This window comes from Rhinopithecus roxellana, chromosome 21, assembly GCF_007565055.1.
Source record: "Rhinopithecus roxellana isolate Shanxi Qingling chromosome 21, ASM756505v1, whole genome shotgun sequence".
Classification (NCBI taxonomy): Eukaryota; Metazoa; Chordata; class Mammalia; order Primates; family Cercopithecidae; genus Rhinopithecus; species Rhinopithecus roxellana.
In genome coordinates this window covers 75,632,199-75,653,574 of record NC_044569.1, presented here as the reverse complement: position 1 = coordinate 75,653,574, position 21,376 = coordinate 75,632,199, and the positions used below count along the sequence as shown (strand labels likewise).

The 21,376-nt window shown below is 35.9% G+C and overlaps 1 long non-coding RNA gene across 1 annotated transcript; it reads left to right on the top strand.

Annotated features, from left to right (window-relative positions):
• Window positions 1-483: 483 nt before the first annotated feature.
• Window positions 484-19,616, top strand: LOC115895477. Its single transcript, XR_004055662.1, has 2 exons — window positions 484-618; window positions 19,326-19,616. It is a non-coding gene; the product is annotated as an uncharacterized LOC115895477 (long non-coding RNA).
• The last annotated feature ends 1,760 nt before the right edge of the window (window positions 19,617-21,376 follow it).

The following is a 21,376-nucleotide window of genomic DNA, read 5'->3' as shown; positions in this document are numbered from 1 at the left end:
GTAAGTAAACCTAAGCGGGGGCAAAACTCACCCTGGAACCTTCTAATGATGCATCTGTTATTCCCATGCTCAATCTCATCCAGGATCTGACTCAGAGACTCTAGGCTACAGTGGTGACATCTGTGTCTTCGAGAAGCTCCAGAGAAGATTCAGAGATTCACCGTAGCTTGAGAGCCACTAATATGGACAAATTATGACAAAGTAGAGGAAAGTGATCCAAGAAAAACAATACTCTGAGACTAAGCAAAAATTAAGCTCCTTATTAACCAGTATCCTTGCGTTATCTTTGCAGAAGCAACTGCAGTCCCATGAACACTCTTACCACAGCAACAGGATGTTAAAGAGAAACTTAAATGAATATCAAAGTGCAGCCAGCATCATTGTCTTAGTCTGTTTGGCACTGCTCTAACAAAAATACCTGAAAGCAGGTAATTTATAAATAGAAATTTATTTTCTCACAGTTCTAGAAGCTGGGAAGATGTGCCAACATCAAGGCACAGGCAAGTGGTAGATTTGATTGTCTGGTGAAGGCTGCCGTCTGCTTCCAAGATGGAGCCTTGTTGCTGCATTTTCTGGAAAGAAAGAACACTGTGTTCTCAGATGGCAGAAAGCAGAAGGGTAAGTAAGCAGAACACCCTCTTTTATAAGGGACTTAATCCCATTCAAAAGGAAGGAGCAATTATGGCCTTGTAATCTCTTAAAGATCCCACCTATTAATACCATCACATAGCTAATTAAGTTTGATCATCTGAATTTAGAAGAGGACACATACAAACCATAGCAAGCAGGTCATGGATACAAAGATAAATAGATATTGGTAAGAAGTCAATATGAGGTAGTTAAAAATAAAAAGAGAGTCTAGTTAGAGATGTTTTACTTATGTGTGTGTGTGTGTGTGTGTGTGTGTGTCATATATAAATTAGGGAAAATTAGATCAGTGGAGAATTATTTTTTTAACCAAGTACAAATTTAAATTTAGACAGTAAATGGTGTAAAATTCTAAGAGATGGAAATCAGTGGGAAGGGTTCTTAGTTAATTGCTTCTATTTTTATTCAGGAAAACACAATTGTCATACCCAAACGTGTTACCCAGCACATAGAATAAGAGGCCTCTCATTTCATTTCTGGACCACACCAATTATCTGAACAGACATTTGATACTGCTCCTTGTGCTCAGACAAAAATAAAAATAAAAGACCCTACACAATGTTTTTTACTTTTAAAGATTAAGTTGAACATTATTTTGGTCTTACTTTCTTCCCTGTAATTCCATGTCTCTCTCTTTTGTATTAAAGATGCTATCCAATTGTATTTTCTATCTCATTAAGACTTTAGAGGGACACTTCTCAAATATCCTTACAGAGCTATTACAAAGTAGCCAGCATGAGAAAGTGCAAGAGAAAATGTAAGCTATAAAGACCTAGAAAATACCTAATGCTTAGTTCCACTGCCTTGTAAGTCATAACTTACATAAATTTCTTAGGGCAATAGCCTTGCTCTGCTGTGGTTTCCTACCTAGGTTGCTTTCCAAATTCATGTTCAGAAGGAAGCATTGCAACTTGCAAATGGCCAAGAAGCCCCAACCCTGATTCTGTAAGATTGTCCATTGCTGAGTGAGCTTTTACTAGATGGCAAGCATTATGTTAACTAACAGGAAAATATTTATATGCATGACAACCTTACTAGGGAGGCATAATTGGTATAATTTGCCAAGGATGTGTATTTACAGCCTTGGCTGAAAACATGGTTTGAAACTTCTCTATAACGTTGCTTGGGGCATGGTGATAGGTTTGCTCTACTCTGCCTCATTATTTCTCTATGTTTTGTAAGGAAGTGCAGTATATCTCGCTGTCAGCCGTTACAAGATTGGAAGCTATTGAAGGTCAGAGATGTAAACTGTGCTCTCTCTTTCATACACACTATTATATAGTAGGTGATGCACAAATATTGAGTAATTGCCACCAGCCTCCTCTTTCCTGTCATAATACTAATTGCATCCAGGAGTGTTCAGTTCAATTCAACGAACATGTATTGACAACTTCTCATTTTGCTGGCATGAGACCAGTTTTAACTTGAGCTTTCTGCCCCAAGGCAAATTCTAAACTATTTCCCCAAATTGAAAGTAAAACAGTATCAGATCCCTTTGCCAGTGATCAGCAGGAGCCAAGTTGGAATTAGCAGCAACAATGAGATCAGCCCTGAGAGTCAAGAAAACATTGCTGTCTCTGAATTGAGATTTTCACTCTGGCGTGACTTCAGCTCACCACTCGTCCAGGCAAACAAAACCAAGCCAAGGCATTAGATTGGCTAGAACTGCAGCTTCTGGACCGAGTCTAGTAAATAGTCCCCATCGCACGTGAGTAAGTGAATGGCACTTATATGATGAGATCTCTGATTATTTACTATTTTTTTAAACTAGGCTAATCTATTAGTAATTCGTATATTCTTGGGCAGGATTCATCTATGAAAATAAATATTCTTACTCAATGACTGAAATCCAGTGACTGATTAGTTGTGATGTTATCTTTTGAAAAATCTGAAATTACTTTCAAAACCAGTTTATAAGCCACATAAAATAGGTAAAAAGACACATCTTTTGTCATCAACCATGCAGAAAAAAAAATATCAGTTTTCTTGCTCTGCTATAACAGTTAATTAATGTATTTCTTTGTTTGTTTTTGTTTTGTTTTAATTTTTATTATTTTATTTTATTGTTCCATAAGTTATTCGGGTACAGGTGGTATTTGGTTTACAAGAGTAACTTCTTTAGTGGTGATTTGTGAGATTTTGGTGCGCCTATCACCCAAGCAGTATGCACTGCACCATATTTGTAGTCTCTTATCCCTTTCCCCCTCCCACTCTTCTCCCCAAGCCCTCAAAGTCCATTGTATCATTCTTATGCCATTGCATCCTCATAGTTTAATGAATATTGCTATGCTTGATTTGAATCTGACTTGACAACCTTGACTGAGAAAGAATATCTGGCTGCTAAAAAGCAGTAACAAGAGCAAAAATATTCTCAAAATACGTAGATTTGGAACATATATTTGTATGGGTTTTTAGTGAACAGACATTTATTTATCACTTAACCTTTATAAACATACCTAGTGCCACCAGTAGAGACAGGAATGATTAGAATTTATTCAGACAATATACAAACTAGAAAACCAGGAACAGAATTGAGGGAAAAAATTAAGAGAAAAGGAAAATTGAGCCAGTTTAACACAAGCCCATAAACACAGAAAGCCATAAGTTAATGATTCTTAGAATCATGATGACATCTATTAAGTCCACGACTGGGGAGATATCTCAAGAAAAATACTACACCTGAGTGGGATTAGAAACAGGGCATAGGAATAATTTCTCAGGGACTCAGTGAACGATAACGTTGTGTAGGCAACAGGTTAGACACGTTTTGATACAAGCCTAGTCAGTACAAACATGTAAAGGTGGTTACAAGGCTACAGGCTACAGATGAACAAAAAGCTTAAGATGAAGCCGGGCCACTATACAATGCAGACTAACAAGCATCATCCCAGACACATGGGAGGAATTATCTGAAGGCACCCAGATCAAATACTTTTGGCCCTATTCTCTCCTTCTGTGTTTGTAAGGAGTGTGACCACACCACCCTATTTACAACACTGCTTGAAGCTGATATTCCCTTTCCATTCCCAGCATCAAGACCTGTCATATCCAAACTGGATAACTGTAATCTCCTCTCCCCTAGGCTTCCTAGTATGAGCAGATGCTGTGATGTCTCAAATTGATATTTGTTACAATCTGAAAAAAATATAGTTTATGAAATATTCTTTGGGAAGAAGAAATAAATTCCATTTCTTTTTCTTTACCAGTGAAAAGCTGTATGAAAGCTGGAACGATTAATCAATCTAACTTGAGAAGGTCTCTGCGATCTAAAACCTCAGCTCTCAAGATCCGAAATATCCTTAATTACGGACGGGATAGAAGTAAACATAGCCTATGCATAAGTGTTCACAGGAGTGTTGGATCCGAGAGGAAATGAAAAGTAGTCACATTTGACATCTATTAAGATTCTACCATTTGCATTGAAAAACATCAAGATGAATGATATATCATTCCTGCCATCAAAAAATTCACTGTAATTGAAAAAAAAATTTAAGTCCAAAGTGACAAATGGCTTCAGCTGACGGATAATGAAAGTTTTATTAGCAAGTATATGAAAAAAACAAAAAAACAGTGGATTTAGACTTTCACAGTTTTTCAGAAAAAAGTAGTCTCAAAATAAGGCAATAGCAACAAAATATCAGATTACTATATGAACTTATTTTTGAAGAAATATTTCTTAATTACCTTGTATATGTTTTACTATGGTTAGTAATGGTCTGGGGCTAGCTATGACATGAGGCTGAGATATTTGGAGAAGATAAGAAGGTTAATAGACAGTAACCCAGAAAAGCAATTTAACAAATTAGGAAAAATACTTTTTAAACAGGTGTTACATGGTCAAATACATTTAGGAAATGCAACATACATTATTCCTCTATTCTGTTGAAAATATAATGTATATAACCATTTAAAATTCTAGAGAAATCTTGAATAAACCAAATAGGTATCTTGGTTCCAATGTATTATTTGAACATAAAACAGAGCTGTTATTGTTTTTTTTTTTTCTGTCTATTATAACCTATGAAAGTAATTTATCCAGAGTACGTATTTGATGCAGAATACTCCTGTAGTTGATACAAACAGAAACTCTCCTTCAGTTCAGCTCAGCATCCACATCCCAGGCTCACTGCTGATTAACAATTTGACCTGGAAAAGTTTCAAAGGCTTCAGCTTTTGTTCTTTTGCTTTCCAAGGGTAATAGTAGCATCTACCTTGGAGTTTTTATGAAAATGAAATGAGATCAAGAGAAAGGGTGCTGAGCTCACTTCCTATTAAAGTGAACACTGGTCATTGTATTAATAACATATGAAGCACTGTTATGTTAATGAAAAAGTAGGTGAAAGTTTTGTAGAAGATTGGCACGCTCTAGAAATTACTCAGTCTTTTAGATTTGTATGGCACAATAGTGAGGAAACCTGGACAATGGGCTGGAAAACAATGAGAAAGAAAGTTTTGGGCTTCAGTCTCTCTTCTTCAGTCTCCTAGAAGTCTTTGCCACTCCCATCCTCTCATGTACACATTGCCCCCTATATTTTATCATACACTAATACAAATTATGGCCTTAGAGCTTCTTTATTGACTCCTTTCCTCAACAACTCAAATTTTAAACAAATTCCTACCATGTACCAGCCATTGCATTCACACTACTGAGGACAAAAGCAATAAAGTATTAAAACATTTTGAATCCTCCCAACACCATAAAGTCTTACCACACCAGGAAATAATGGAGTGAACCCTGGTGCTACATCCAGGATTCTCTGAGTTGAAGACAGCTCTTGCTATCATCAGACTTGAATCTTGGGAAAGCTATTTAGTCAATGTGAGCCATAGATTCCTCATATAGAATATAAAGCTATCTACATATACGTTTCAAATTCATAACAAACGACAATTTCCCTCTGCTTCTCTTACTATGAAAATACTGAAGTTGGTTTTTTCTTAAAAACTAGTGCTCTGATTACTGACCAGCAATTCTACATCTAAAAACTCTACACTTAGAATATAAAATTAATTCCCTAAGTCATAATTTTTAAAAAGTGTATATTTGGTTCTGTATGGTGATGATGCCTATTTGTGGACTCCAAGGGTTGCATGGTATTTTGCAGCTTTTAAACTTCTGACATGCAGTGTAAATTATTCATTTTTCTTTGAAATTCTTAGCATCTGAACTAACACCATACACTTTTGGAAATCTTTGATAAATAAATGGGAAGATTTAGCAAAACAGAGATGATAAAGAAGGGTTTTTTAAATTGAAAAATTTTTTTGCAGCTCTTTTTATCTGTTTATGCTGCTATAAACCTTCTATCTTGTAATAAAAGTTGAAATGCTATAATAACTTAAAGAATATTCAAAGTTGTAATTCAAATTTTATCTTGGAAGAAAGTAGTATACAATAAATAAAAATGTTATTATTTTTAGAATACATTTTTTAAAGTCTAGCTTTATGCTATCTTATTTAAAAAATAATCATGTTTCTGCCATTGCCCATTGTAACACAATTTCACTTTTAGTTGTGAATTAAAATAACTTCTTTCCAGTATAAAAATAATTTATTCCTTTAATTCTTACATGAATAAAATTCATTAGTTATTTGATTAAAGACATTTGAAGGTGATGAAAAAATTAAGAACAACAATAATCATAGCTCTCAGATGCTGACATGACACTGTGGTTATTCAATATACATGAGCCCATCAATGTTTGTATTAAGAAACAGAGCCATCAGAAAACATTGCATTTCTGAATTCCTCTTCCACAATAATATCATTTTTCTATATCGTAAAATGAAGATGCGTTATAATAACAAAACTATCTCAAAGTAATGCTTTATACTTGCTCAGTAGGTATTTGACTTTTAGTTATAATCAATATCACCTGAGAGAAGCAAGCAATTTTAAAGAACCAAACCAAACTTCTTATTTACAGATCAGGCCCAAAGGGATTGCCCATCTTCTGATATCTAGTAGGCTTGACACTGAAATCCCTGTCTTGGTTGCAGCCTTCACCACCTATATGCTATGTTCTGTGGCATCTTTTGATTTATAGCCCTTTGCATTTAACCTTTCTACTTGTAGATATATTATTTCAGATCATACAGTTTCCCATGCTTCAGGTTTTCATTTACATGGCTATTAGGAAATAACATATTTCTCATTTAGCGTTCCCCATTGGTAGAACTCATAATACTTCCCATTTAAATACAAACTATAAAAGCCAAAATATTTATTATAGAAAAGCCACTTTCTATTCCACTCATATTACATTCATACATGGTGGGTTTTCTCCTTAGGCAAAAAGAGTTAACAATTCTGATAGAGAGAATGCAATTTAAAGACCATTTAAAGTGATTTAGCTTTTTTTAATGTTCAGTTTAAATATCGAAGGGGAAAAATTCATTCCCCAAACCTAGTATTTTAATTAGAGCAAATTGAGAATTTTGTTCCAGCTATTAGGAGAGAAGTTCCTGTAAATTGGCAATAATGTTTAAAAACTTTCCATTTGCAAAATATGTATGTCATTCTATAATGGCCCAGAAAATGGGCTGAGTTCACTAAAATAGCATCTTCCTGTGTCTCTTTGCATCTCCTTATCTTTCTCTTTCTCTCCCTGTGTCGGTCATTGTGTCTCGCTCTCAATCTGTGTCTTTTTCAGGGCTATTTCATCTACTGTGAGCTGGTCATGTACAAAGGTGTGCATAAAGTAAATGATGTTTTTTGGTTCTGCAAAGAAATGGAGTCCGCCTGTGACTTTGAGCGGTGTGCTGTAGACTGGCAGCTCGCCATCTGGAAAAACTGATGCTTGGCTCCCCTGGGCCCACTGAACAGCACTGCTGCAAGATAGCATTTGTAGCTGACAAAAATGGAAATGGGAGGTACAAGCTACTTGACACAAATAAAATGGCACAGTCAGTTTACTTGTAAAGCACAGGAGGAAAGATAACAGGAGCTAATGGCATTTCAAAGAAGTTTTACAAGGCTGGGAGCAGTGTCTCACGCCTGTAATCCTAGCACTTTGGGAGGCCGATGGGGGCAGATTGCCTGAGTTCAGGAGTTCGAGACCAGCCTGGGCAACACGGTGAAACCCCATCTCTACTAAAAATACAAAAAATTAGCAGGGCATGTAGGCGTGTGGTGTGGCTGTGATCCCAGCTACTCGGAGGCTGAGGCAGGAGAATCACTTGACCCCAGGGCAGCAAAGGTTGTGGTGAGCTGAGATCGTGCCAGCCGAGGTGACAGAGCGAGACTCTTGTCTTAAAAAAAAGAGTTTTATTCAACATCTTTCCTCAAAGAGACACTGAGAAATTCAAGCGAGTGAAACTTTTTAAGTTTTGACTTGCTTTAAGGAGCAAACTGAGTTTACTAATGAGTAATCTAAACTGATCAGTGTATCAGTGTAGGCACAGTACACTGTAGCTCAATATCGCATCAAGAACTGTGGGTAATTCGTTTTTTCATGTCTACCCTGAAACATAATAAGCACTTAAATTTTGATTAATTGATTGATTTTCTTTATATACTTTTTTTATCTTTCGCACTTCTGAGCAAGTGTAATTCTTAATGATTTGCTTTTCGTCAAAGATATAACATGAAAATATTTTTTAAATATTTTCAAAATAATAATTTGCCTATATTTAGAAAATGTAATGAATCCACTATTTTCTTAAACCAAAACAATTATTTGATAATCAAATTTAAAGTTCTATCAAATACCACAAAGTAAACATTGCAGAGCTTTTTGTCTAATTAACGTCATTCAAAATTTGCTTATTTCCTGGATTTTATAAAACATTCTCATGAGTAACTGTTGTTTATATTGTTACATTTAATCAAACCAGCAAGTCTTTTGATTAAATTAAATGCTCACTTCAAGTAGGCAAAAATAGTATATGAAATACTATATATTATAAAAATGTAGAGTCTGGAGTTTATATCTGGTCCCCGATATTAGGTACATTGTTGTTTTATAATGCTTCAAAGTTTACAAGTCATTTAATCATATCAGTGCTTACCGACTATATGTGGTTTTCTAAACGCTTATAATTAATTAAGTTAATTTTCCCCATGATCTTATGAAAGTGTTAATAGTACTGTAGTTCACTTATAGAAAAAATAAAATAAAAGATTAAAGTAACCCTCCTAAATTACTTCAAGTATAGGCCGAAACAGAAGTCCAAGCCAGGTACTTTGACTCCAAGTCTTAACTCTTTCTATTAGCTCTATCTTCCTGCTATGCTCTTCTCATTTTGCATATAATTTTTTCACTTGAGGCTCACAACATTATTGTTGTTATCATTCACATTTTCTAGCTGAGGACACAGGAACAGATATGATGAATTTTTTCCCAATTGCTCTGTAATAACTAGTAAGTGGGAATAAGTTGAGAGGCTCAAATCCAAACTTTGCACTATGTGCTCCCCAGCTTTCCATCTTCCTGGGAGGGACAAACACAGGAAATAGTTGCATTGTGCTTTAGAAAAGTCACTTCGACATTGACAGTGAGAAGGAAAGAGAGACACAAATTCACTGAGAATGTAGAATCAGTTGTATTTGTCAATGGATTGAATGTGTTTCATGAGGAAAAAAAAATTAAAGATTACTTGCCACGACTGTCAAACTGAGAAATGAGTATAAAAGAAATTTTTAAACAATCAAAATAGTATTTTTTTTTTTTTGGTAGAACATAATGGAAGCCCATCATTGATGAGCTAGGAAGAAATCATGTAATTACTATAAAATAAATGTTGATGACATTCTTGGCAAAGGCAACTACTTTGTTGACTTACTTGAGGTGTTGTTACATATCTCTTCCATAGCTTCATAACTTGACTTTCTAAAAAGTCAATATTACTTACTGAAATGAACATTGATAAAGAAATCAACAGCCTTGGATTTGCATTTCAGTTCTGCTGCTAATTAGCTTGGTGATCTTTGTCAAATTCCTTTAGCTCATTTGGGTCCTCATTTTCTTATCTATTTAATGAGGGAAGTACAGCATGTGAACTGTTAGACATTAAATTTGTTGGCATTTTTTACAATGAAAGTACTGGAAATTGTTTTGAATTTTGTTTTGTTCTGTTTTGTAATATTTAAAATTAAAATATAAATATAGGTGATCTTATTTTTTTAAAAGACTCATAGAATCTGTGTTTTTGTAAGGCTACCAGGACCCTTAGATGTAACAAAATAAGTAGTCGTTCTCAAAGTACAATTGTAAGTGTGCAAAAATTTTCTATGCTTCCAAATCTAAGCTCAAAGTCTTTGTCACTGGACCAAATGCCCATATTTGAGTCATTCATTTTAGTAGAGATTGTGTTAACAAAGAAATTCTCGGGTTAGGAAAGAGGAAAGTAAGCTCCAAATAAATAGAGTTGCAAGTTAAAAATAGGACACTAAAGTGAGTGACAATAGCCTAAGGCATAGGAAGATAGGTATTACAGAAGAAACGTGTAAAAATTGAAATAGAGAGTACAATAAAAACAAAATGCAGGTGCTACACAAAATGTTCCTGGGGATGGTGCTGAATGTATTTAAACACAGCAAGAATGGAGTTCACTACGGACAAGGGCAGCATCCACTGCGGTCATAGCCTTGCTCTATCTGTCGCCTGTACAGTCATCAACTCCTTTCCTATCTTCACAGCATTCAAACTTTAGTTTAACAGTAATAATGTTTGAAGAAAAAGTGTTCAATCACGCTGTGGACAATCTCTCTGCACCCTCAAAATTCATGTATTAAAGCCCTAATCCCAAACTGGGAACTTTCTGGAGGTTGCGTGTTTGGGAGGTCATCAGGTTTTGGTGAGGTCATGAGGGTGAACCGCCTGTGATGGGATTAGTGTACTAATAAGGAGATGAAGGGAACAGATCTCTCTTCTCCTCCGTGTGAAGATACAGTGAGAAGATGGCCCACTGTGAACCAGGAGGAGGGCCCCCACCAAGACCCCAGCCATGCTGGCACCCTAATCTTGGACTTCCAGGCTTGAGAACTTTGAGAAATACAGTTATCGTTTAAGCCACTCAGCCCATAGTATTCGGTGACAGCAGCCAGAACTGACTAAGATAGATGAGGAATTCATTTTCACTCTATTTCAGTACTTAAAATTTAGATCACATGTTTAATACATTCCCTACTTTCTGCAACTTTGAAGCAAGGTTGAAAATCACCATGTATTTTAAGAAGTTTAGAGATAATCCCACAGTCCCCTTGTTAATCTCTCACAGTAAGGTGTTACAACAGAGATAGAAGAGGTTTTGGATTTACACAGACTTGGATTTCATTCCTGACTTCATCAATTAATAACTGTGTAATGCTGGAAACTATACTAAGCTGTCTAAGACCTAGTTCCCTTGTCTGATGGTCATCTACATAGAGTCCTGGTGAAGAATAATTTGAGAAACATAAAATCATTCAAGCAATGTCTTCTCCATCCAAGATTTTATTAATGCTATTAAATTTTACAGCAATCTGTGAGAAATGTGAATCCTATTTACACAACCTTTACCTTTTTCCCCGATTAGCATAAAAATAAACAGCAAATAATCCTCTCATTTCTCAGAAAAAATATTCCCAAATAAGCCCTACTTATCTTCCACATTTTTAATAACTATTGATTTCTTGGGGTTCACATATATATGTGAGTATGTATAAAATGAGGTCAATGCCTGCTGCATATCCTTTTTTTTTTTTTTTTTTTTTTAATTTTGAGACGGAGTCTCGCTCTTTCTTCCTGACTGGTGTGCAGTGGCACGATCTCGGCTTACTGCAACTTCTACCTCCCGGGTTCATGCCATTCTCCTGCCTTAGCCCCCCGAGTAGCTGGGACTACAGGCGCCTGCCACCTCACCCAGCTAATTTTTTGTATTTTTAGTAGAGATGAGGTTTCACCGTGTTAGCCAGGATGGTCTTGATCTCCTGACCTCGTGATCCACCCTGCTCAGCCTCCCAAAGTGGTGGGATTACAGGCGTGAGCCACCGCGCTTGGCTGCATGCTGCATATCTTACCTTGTACTTCCTGGCTATTATTTTTGTAAGTGAAGAAGAAAAAAATCAATTTAAGAGCTACAAATACTAATCTAAAATATCCAAATCTTCAGGAAGCACATGCTGCAAACTGATGTTTTTCACTCCAAATCTAATCATAAATTTCCAATTTAGTATGCACTTTACTACTGTTGTTAGGTAAAGCTTTGAGGATGATTTCTAGTAGAATAATGCCTAGTTCATTTAAGTTTACTTTGGAATTCACTTTTACTTATGTTACTCTGTCACTTGCATCTTTTAAAATCATTTATAATGGTTAACTTCATACAGAAAAATGAGAGCACTTATTGTTCCAAATAACATTGCACACTTTATATTAAATAATGACATAAATAATAGGTCATTTAGAAACACAAGGAATTTTAGGCGCTTTTCCTGGCTGGAGATTTGCTCCATTCTTCAAGTTCTGTAAGAGTTAAATATTATATTTTAGAGAATATTTCCATATGTAATTTGTATTATTTTGATGTTCTACATCCATACAATCTAGTGGAACTATTACTGCTATGAAAAACTTAATTGATAAAGTATGATACTGCTTCACCTCTAATGTGGTGGTTGGTAGCCTTAACTGCGTATGAAAGTCACCTAGGAAGCTTTTAAAATCCCAAGGCTCAGGCCACACCCCATATCAATTACATCAGAATCCCTGGAGGTAGGATCTATTTTTAAAACTCCTATAATAATTCCCATTATATAGCCAAAATTGAGAACCATTAGCTAATTTGACTCCACTCTTCTTACTTCATCGTCCCAATACTGCTTTAATTAGGCAATTACTTCCAGGTCCCTGCCTTAATCAAAAAGAAAGAAGCAAAGATGCAATGAGCCACTTAACAGATAGTAGATGTCCTAGTGCTTAGAAAGGTAAGATCTAGTCATTGGAAAGGTTACATCTTTGCTAAAACCAGTTGTAGATTTACAGTGACTGGATAAGCTGCTTAAATATATAGGATTCTGGATATGTTGGATTTTTAAAAACATTTTGTAAGGGACTAAAAGTAACTTCTAATGAAAATTTTCAAAACTGATGTTCTATATTTTTGTTTATTGATATATAATGTATACATGTGTGATTATATGTATATATATATAGTGTGTGTATATATGTGTATATATATGTATATGTGTGTGTACATATATCTTTTTTTCCTAGACAAGTTTTGCTCTGTCACGCAGGCTGGAGTAGCTGGGACCCATTCACCAAGTAGCTGGGACCACAGGTTTGCACCACCATGCCTAGCTAATTTTTTTGATTTTTTGATAGAGGTGGGGGGTCTCCCTATGTTTCCCAGATTGGTCTCTAACTCCTGAACTCAAGCGATCCTTCCAACTTGGCCTCCCAAAGTGTTGGAATTACACGTGTGAGCCACCTCACCCGGCCATATGTATACATTTCTAACATGGAGTTTACATAATAAATCAGTAAGTATATTTTTATGTGCTTGATTTTAAGACACCAAAAGATCTGAAAACAGCCTCTAAGTGCTGAATGCCTTGTGACAATAACTTTGAAATATAATCTTGTCACGTCACCTCAGGTTAACTCAATATAGCACAATTTTTTTTTTTTTTTTTTTTTTTTTTTTGAGACGGAGTCTCTCTCTGTCACCAGGCTGGAGTGCAGTGGCACAATCTCGGCTCCACTGCAACCTACGACTCCCTGGTTCAAGCAATTCTCCTGCCTCTGCCCGCTGAGTAGCTGGGATTACAGTCATGCACAGCTAATTTTTGTATTTTTAGTAGAGACAAGGTTTCACCATGTTGGTCAGGATGGTCTTGATCTCCTGACCTCGTGATCCTCCCGCCTCATCCTCCCAAAGTTCTAGGATTACAGACGTGAGCCACCGCGCCCAGCCAGTATAGTACAATTTTTAAAGAAAAGGACCAAAGTTTGAGAGGAGAACCTTAACAAAGATGGGGTAAAGCAAAAGATAAATTTGAAATATGTAAGGAAAACACAGATATAACACTAGATATGCTTCCTCGCATATTTTATCATTTTACCTCTGTCCTGAGATCACCATTTCAGCAGAGCTGCTACTCACTTCCTGAGAAAGTAAGTAAGTAGTAAGGTAAGTATTAGCTCGTAGTAAACATCTTTCAGAACTTGAACACAGTGAAAAGGCTAAGGCCAGAAATTCCTCAGTTTTTAGCCTCATGGGTTGCTGCTAGGACTCGAGTGTAAGAGAATGTGGTTTTGTGGGGTAGTACTTTGTTGTCATTACCTAAGGGCTGGATCTCACAAGAGACTTTAAAGTCCCAGCTGTCAGGTATAACTCCCAATGCAATGTAAATGATGAATTGATGGGTGCTGACGAGTTGTTGGGTGCAGCACACCAACATGGCACAAGTATGCATATGTAACAAACCTGCACGTTATGCACATGTACCCTAGAACTTAAAGTATTAAAAAAAAAAAAAAAAAAAAAAAAAAAAAAGTCCCAGCTGTCTCATTTGGATTCTAGCTTAAGGGCCTTTCCCCACTTCTTTTCTCCTTGAGTTGCATCCTTGTTCATTCCTGGCCTTCCATGGGCAGTGTCCATCTCTCTCCAACACATCATTTTCCCCCTCTGACTGTAACACAAGCTACAAAGAGACAGGTTGATCAAAGGTCATGTGGAAGTGGTTGAAGAGGCATTTACTTATGCTCCTATCTCTCTAACAGCTTCCCCCAGTACAGTGGCATAAAGGCTCATGCCTAGAATAGAAATCACACACTTGAAGATAGTCAGATTCCTTTACCTTGAGGATAGAATGAGCTTGAATTTCCCTAGAGTTTTGAATGTGCTACTAATAGTATCCACTTTAGCTATAAGTTGACTTACTTTAATAACATGTGTGGGCAGTGAGGGAAGAGAGAAAGGAAAATAACCCAAATTAGTAAGATATGCCTTCATTTAATGCAAACAACAAAAACAGAAAACATTCAAGAAAGGCAAATTATCTTTCCCACTTGAGCCATTAATTATGAAAGGTTGTTCTTGTAACATAGATGACAGTTTCGATCTATTTCAACTCAACAAATATAAGTTGAAAAATAGTGAGTTTGATATTTACTTGAATAATATTAATATGAATATTAATAGGTATTAATATGAATATTATTAATATGAACATGACACTAATTAAAAAAATAAGCCTGCTCATGAGGAGCCTTCAGTATTGTGATGCACAAATAATTGTATCTCCTGATGAAATGGGGTATTGAAGACATTTTAACAGGAATAAAATTTAAGAAAAGCGACTATTAAGTGAACCAACTGCAAGCATCAGTAGATTTAAACATCCTGCCTTGGCTAACCTCTTAAATTCTCAAAGGAATGCTGAAGATGTAGAATCCAGGTAGACTTGTTTTCACAAATACCAAACTCATGTAACGTGCATAGAGAAAGCTGCTTTCATAAAAGTTGAATGTGCTTTATAAATTAAGTGGCAGACAATCTACAAGATTGCAATAAGGAAGGCTGAGTTCTTTCTGTAATCAAATCATTTTCCACCAAAGTAAGAAAAGTTTGTCTTTTCTTACTTATTGAAGGATGACTCAAGGCCAAATACTACCTTCCTTATTGACAAATCACTAGGTATTTAGTCTGGAAAAGGGTCACTGAATGTGGAAGTTACTTTAGTTTCCAGACAATTTAATTGAAGAGAAGAGCCTACATTTCTAGTAATGTTTTCATGTTTTCTTGTCAACCACTCAGTAGCAGCATCTGAAATTTGATTCCATTTTGGAGGTGGAGATAAGAATTATTTTTAAGGATTAGAATTTTGAATTAACTTATGACCTACAAAAATGTGCTCTAATTTTTGTATAAAGGAGAGAAGGAAGGAAGGAAACAAACAAACAAACAAACACAAAGCCTGGATTGTAGGAAAAGTTATGCCTCTAACAGCCAATTCTTGGATAGCTGTCTGGTCATATGTTGAGATTACCTGACATGATAATTTTGTTAGGTACAAGAAAGATTGGAAGGTAGTTAATATTGATGGAACAGACTCTAGTTCCAAAGTAAAAGTCATCCTAACTAAAGAGAAGGTGGGCAAGGCAGGGGCCACGATAACAACAGCTGAAAATTGTTCTTACATTAACTTTGTAAGAACAAGGTAGGAAAGAATGACACAAAATATTGTATGACATTAACAAAAACCACATTGAGGCCAGGCGCGGTGGCTCAAGCCTGTAATCCCAGCACTTTGGGAGGCCGAGACGGGCGGATCACAAGGTCAGGAGATCGAGACCATCCTGGCTAACATGGTGAAACCCCGTCTCTACTAAAAAAAATACAAAAAACTAGCCGGGCGAGGTGGCGGCGCCTGTAGTCCCAGCTACTCGGGAGGCTGAGGCAGGAGAATGGCGGGAACCCGGGAGGCGGAGCTTGCAGTGAGCTGAGATCCGGCCACTGCGCTCCAGCCTGGGCGACAGAGCAAGACTCCATCTCAAAAAAAACAAAACAAAACAAAAAAAAAAAAACAAAAACCACATTGATTTCTCATCTCATACCTTATTCCCCTAGGCAATACATTTATCCCACATATTAATTAGGATATTCAGAGCATGTGAGTATAAATGTAATGAGGTAGACTGGGAGCTCTGTGACAGAAATGGGCTAGAAATGGCTCTGTTATATCAAAATAAGAGGGAGATAATAGGCATATGGGGCCCAAAAATACATCCTGATTTGGGGGAGCCTCTACTGCAACCCACCTACCTCAACAATTGCCAGAAGATGTGGCAAATATTGCTTGCTTGATAAGCTTTAAAATATATCCCTGAATAGCCAGCCTGGTTGTAACTCCGAGTCAAGAGGGTCCTAATACTAATAGCTCAAGCTACACAGCTCAAACAATATAAGCCACTTAACATTTGCAGCACAACATTTTAAGCAATGAGAAAGCATTGTCATATTGCTCAATGGAAGACAATTATTTGCAATGATGTGAAATCCTGAATCTTTTACTTCCATTCAAGACCGGAGGTAGAACAAAGAAGAAAAGTCTTTTGTTTCAGGGAACGATTGTCTCAATGCACAGGTGATTCTAAAGAACCTAATCTGTAGTAACTGCCCTATGAAAGCCTTTTTCCAACTGCTGCAAACTGCGAAGAGAAAGAGGGCCATGTTTTGTTTGCTATTTCTAAAAATGTCATCGCAGCTCTGAGAGCTGTCTTGTTCTGATATCATTCCTTCATTTAATCAGCAGCCTCAGTGACATACATGGTGCCATTTCAGCTCATGTCTTCCCCATTCGATATTTGACGGGTCTGAACTTCTCCATAATCTCAAGGAGCCAATAGCAGGACCTGTCACCCAAGCAGGGAAACTATGTGTATTTTAGTGACTATTACAGAGAACCATTATTTGTCCAGCGACAGAGACTCATGAGGAATGTCTCTGAAATGACATTTGAGATGACAGGGGGTGAAAATCCCCAAGTCAGAGACCATAGTTCTTGGGGTCTCCAGAGCAGCATCATTGTCAGTTAAACTGGATATGTGCAAAGATGTTGCCACATAGACAGCCCACAAATCACTTTATTATCACAGACTGTGAAACTCACCTGTGGCGAAATCAATACAAAACTTCAGGCTCCCTGATAAAGAATCAGAGATAATTTTATTTACTCTTTCACTTTGCAAATGTTACCTTTAAGTTCAGTGAGGAAAAGCATATGTCAGACTTTTCTATGAAGTTATACAACAAAAATAGTGTCCAAGTCATAGTTAAGAAGTAATCTATTTGCAGTGCTAACGAACTGTCATCACAAATAGCTTGATTAAACATAGCAAAAAGTAACAACAACTATTTAAGGGTCCACGTTTGTTTTGCCAAGGACTATGCCTAGGGATTCTTCTGTGTGTGAGTGTGTGTCCATGTGTGTATAAATCTTTACAATAACCATTTAGATAGACACTTGTAATATCATCATTTCACAAAGGAAGTAATTGAAGTACAAAAGACTAATGGCACAAGGATGCAAAGCTAGTACGTATTGAGCCAAAAGAGGAACCCAGGCAACCTAACTCCAGAGTAGGTGCTCGTAGGCATTATGGAATACTCAAGACATTCAGAAAGACCATTTTTCTTCCTCAGGCAACTATAAGAATTTTGTATCAGAGCTCAAATATTTTGGGGGACATTACCTGTAAAAATAGTCAATTCTTCTTCTAATGGCATCTGATATCACTTTCAAAAATGCTACTGTAGCCAAAATCATACTATGCATTAGCTTTATGAGGGCCTTGAAATTGCTGAACTGATAATAAAATTGAGAGTGTTCTCTAAGGCAAAATGTTTGTATCTAGGACAAACACTGTCATCAACTTAGCTAATTCCAGAAATATTCCAAACAATTCTCAGCCAAACCTTGGTATTTTGTATTTTTCAGAGTTAATTCCAGTGGAAATTAGCAAAAAAGGGAAGGAAAAGAAATAAAAACATCAATTTGCTTCAACAGCCTTTGTAATCTCTCTCTCTCTCTCTCTCTCTCTCTCTCTCTCACACACACACACACACACACACACACACACACACACACATACATACGGTGAATCTCAATTCAGGGTTGATTTGGCAATGTTACTCAAGTTCCATTCCTCAAATTAATCTAATATTGATTTACTATTACATTACTGCCCCTTTCACTTTGAAGCTTATGATGTAATTGCACTTGTTTACTAAATTAAAAGCAGTTTTCACAGAGGTGATGTTTAGAAAACAGATGGATTCATACCATACAGAAAGCACTTGCATGTATCCTGGCATTCTCTATAGTATGAATGAAGAACCGACCACAAAATGCATATTATTCTATGTAAAAACAAATCAACACATCTCCCATGAGGCATCAGCCTGGATTTGTGATCAAAGGATTTCCACGGAGCAAATCATCTTTGCCATCTTGACATGAGTATTAGGGGCATTTGAAGAGAAGTATATCAGTTTCCTTACTGTGCATATTTCTTTATCCAAATGTCTGGCTTTCTGCTTAATACTACTGCTCCCAATTTTATAAGAAATTCAGACATTGGATATTTTTCCACTACCAAAAAATGTGATGCTTTAAACACAGCTTGCTAGTAACATATGGAGATTAAAGAACACTAAGCTATAATCAAATTTGTATCTCCTGTTTATTAACATAGGTCATAGCTAGGTGGACTTTAAAATCCTAAAGTCAAGAACATATTTACTCTGAACAAGGTAACAGAACAGACAATTTATAAACTTGCTTCTGTTGGTATTCCCAATTCTTTAAAAGCAAAATTCAACCACAGGTTTGTTTTGTTTTATTTCTTTTCCTTTTTTTAGGTAACTGGGCAAAGTACATATATAGAATACTTTCACTGGGGTATGGTTTCTTTCATAAACAACAGTGTTCTGAAAAATATAACATTATCTCTCTTACGAAAGATTCCCAAATTTTTATTGGAAACCTGGCTCAAATGTGTGTGTGTGTGTATGTATGTGTGTGTGTGTGTGCACACATACATATACAGATATTTCTATTTGTAGCACATATTTTATATCTTTATCTATTGTTGAATAATTGTGAAAAATAAAGGGTTTCATTACCTCATCCTTAAAAAATGTAAGCTGATAAACACTGATTTTTATTTGCTTTCTTTTCTCCTAGAACCTCAGGCCAAGTGTTCTTGACAGCTCATCCACAGACACCCACTGGTAAAGCAGCATGAGGACTGCTTCTGTTATTCTATTTCAGAATTTTTTCCTGCAGTGGCGTGCCAGTACCAACTGAGGATCATGTATGCAGTATTTGCCTTCTTTCATCTTCTACCTAAGATGGCTTTCATTCTCTTCAGGGAGAATTTATTTTAGTTTTTTCCAGTAAGATAATCCACTTCTCTCACCCATATTCATAAATTATCATTAAAAATTAAACTTGGTACAATAAATATTAAGATGGTTCCAACTTCTCCATTGTTATGCTCAGAATGCAGTTCATTGGCAGGATCTAGGCATGGGATCAGTACAAAGTTGAGCCAAGGCACAAGGAAGATTGCACAAGTTTAGAGGATCATTGAGAATCCATATGGCATCAAATTCTGACCACCAGAACCAATCATTTTAGTCAAATTGCCCAGACACAAATTAAATCCAGGAATCTGTAGATAATATATTCCCACAATATAGGAACTAGACATAAAAATTCACATAAATTTCTTCAACATATTTTATATAAAGAACAAGGTAAGCAACTATATGTATGAAATTAGATTGGGGTTTTTGTTAATTGCAAGCATAATTGGATTCAAGAGTATGTATGATGTGTCCACCCAAAACAAAAGGAAACTAAAGCCATTACTCATTCATTTATCCAATATGTGCAATTATTTGTTTCATACAACAAATAATATTCAATATTTACTATATATGGAAATGTTGCCTTGTACAAGGTAGTAAATATGACAGACATTCATTTTAGCAAGGAAGACAAATAGGTTATTACAATGACAGGTGGTAAGTTTTAGGAAGCACATGGGTCATGAAAACTCTAGACTGTCTATATCAGAGAATATTACATAATGCTTAAGATTTCCTAATTACCTTAGGAAAAGAAGGGGAAAAGAATAGTATATGAAGTAGAAACAACCGTTTAAAAACCCAGAAGCAAGGGGGAACTTGGCAAATCAAAACTAAAAAAAGTAAAACACAACTGGAATAGAGAGTGTGGAGGTGAAAATAGAAAGATATCAGTGGGAAGAAGGGATGAGTAGAGTAAGACCTGGAAAGAACTCATAAGTAAAATTGAAAATTTTAAACTTTATCTGAGGAGGCCAGGAAACCTGTTAAACTGTTTAAGCACGGACATCAAACAAACAAACAAAAAACACTAAGTTTACACCAGCACAGAAATAGGGTTCAAATTTACACAAGGGCGTGGAAACTAAAATTATAGAATGATGATTATTTTTTAAACAGATCTCAAGTCAGTGAAAGCCCTGGATGACTTACAGGAAAGTAAAAACTCAAAGCAAATTTACTCTATAATTAAAAAATAATAATAATAACTAAAAATTAGGTCAATATGTAAAAAAAAAGCTTAAAAGCACACAATGAGTGGATCCAATGAGTGAGAAGCAACATGCATAATAAGCTGTAGGCTACAATATAAGAGCGGTTTTGAAAAAGACTATAAAATATGTATATTTAAAGTTACTGAAGAGACGAAAGAAGAGTTAGAAACCATAACGAAATCTTTTTAAAAGGAGAAAAGAAGCAAGCTTAGAAAAGAATCATAAAACATTAACTTGTAGAAATGAAAAAAATACCATTGCAATTAAACACTCAATGAATGAAAGCTAGAGCTGAAAAACGAACCCATAATTCAGCACAAAGAAAGGGTGATGAAAAATATGAAAGATCAGTTAAGACATAGAAATTAGAATGAGAAGTTAACACATGGGTTAAATATGAGACCCAGGAAGAATACATAGAAATAATTATTATTTAATGAGAAAATGGCTGAGAATCTTCCAGAAATGTTGAAAGTCATAAATATTGAAAATCCATGAGTTCCAATAGAATCAATAAATATCAAGTAAGACCTAAACCTGTTGCAGTGAAATTACAAATAGTTTAGAACAGAAGAAAATATGAAGAGCAACAAAATAAAAATTACCTCCAAAGAAGAATGCTGAATTGAGAGGAATTTTCCCTAAAGCA